This window comes from Pteropus alecto, unplaced genomic scaffold, assembly GCF_000325575.1.
Source record: "Pteropus alecto unplaced genomic scaffold, ASM32557v1 scaffold94, whole genome shotgun sequence".
Classification (NCBI taxonomy): Eukaryota; Metazoa; Chordata; class Mammalia; order Chiroptera; family Pteropodidae; genus Pteropus; species Pteropus alecto.
The window spans coordinates 13063322-13064853 of record NW_006437736.1 but is presented as its reverse complement, the minus strand read 5'-3'; positions in this window follow the sequence as shown (position 1 = coordinate 13064853).

Below are 1532 nucleotides of genomic sequence, written 5' to 3'. Positions count from 1 at the left end.
AGAGAGAGAGAGAGAGAGAGAGAGATATCCAGGGATGACAAGAATAGCTATGAGAGAAAGCGAGATAATAATAAACCAGAAGATGGTGATTACTGGCAGTTTTAAACGACACCCCCGAGAGAGCTGGTGCCAAGGGCTCCTAGCTTCTCTTCCCAATGTCTCCCAGAAGGAGGAGTAGGAGGGAAATTAAAATTAAGAGAACACCAGAGACAAGCCTGGACTCACAGCGCTCTGGGGTGAGCTGCTAGACTGGCCCAGTGAATACTGGGAGAGTTAACCCGTTCACTTCCCTCAGGGCCGGGATCCAGTCTCCACCTGCCACTAGCCCAGGGCTTGTCTTCAGCCTCGCTGGGAGGAGAGGTTCCCAGGAAAGCTGGAGTCTAATAGCTGGAGAGGTGGCCAGGCACCGTGTGGGTTGGGAGGCGGGTCTCCTGTGTTCTAGTTGTTCTATTTGTTCTATTCTGGTCTTTTTGTCACATTTTTGCTCTCACGACCTCCATTTCATAACAGGCAGCTGATGTCATGTGAGACAGATAAAACCAGGAGGCCAAGCCCACTGGGCATATTTGCCAGTGCCCTAAACCAGAACCGATGCTCTCTCTTCCTTCTTTCCTCCTCTCTCCCTCCCTTCCTTCTTCACTATTGGCAGTGTTCATCTGCACAAAGTACTAGGAATTTATAGACTATATATTTCCAGTATGAGGAATGGACCTATTTCTAGAATAAGAGACAGTTCCTGACCTCCAGGAGATTAGACTAATGGGGAGATAGACAAATGGCGAACAGAACATTGGGATTAATAACTACAGAAGAAAGCCAGGAAGGCTTCATAGAAGAGGCGAACTTCATGCTTGGATTTTGAGGATGAATAGGAGTTTGCTGGGCAGAGCAGCAAGAAAGAGCATTGTTGGTGGAGGGAACAGCATGAGCAAAGACACAGAGATGTGGAGGAGCACTACTGAGAAAGGGGAAAGGGTAGGCTTTCTCGAAGGCCTCAAGAGTCTGCCCTGGTGGCTCCCTGAAGACATCCCATCCAACAAGCAGTTGATCCCTAGGTGGTGGTTTAGGAGGACAAATCCTCTTCCTAGCATTCAAAGACATCCACAATATGACCCCAATTATACTCTCCATCTCATCTTTCTACTCCTTTACTCCACCCCTGGACATGTCTCCATTCTCTGAATCTGTCTGGCTTCTCCGATTCTAAACCTTTGCTCAAGCGTTTGCCCTCAGCTGGCATAATGTTCTTGTCACCTCGTTCTCCCATCTCCACTTCCTCCTCCTTCAAGGTCCTTCCCAAGGGCTGCTTCCTTCAGGAAGCTTTTCCTGATGATTTTCCAACCAGAGTGATCACTTTCCTCCTCATTTTCAACTGCCAGGGCTACTGTGTTTCTTTAAAGGCTCCACTCTTCTTCTGCTCAGTTCTAATTCTGTTGCTATTTGCATCTATGTCCATCTCCCTCACGACACTCCAAGCTCCTTGAGGGTGGGGACCAGCCCCTAGTAGGATCTAGCACTGAACTGACATCTGG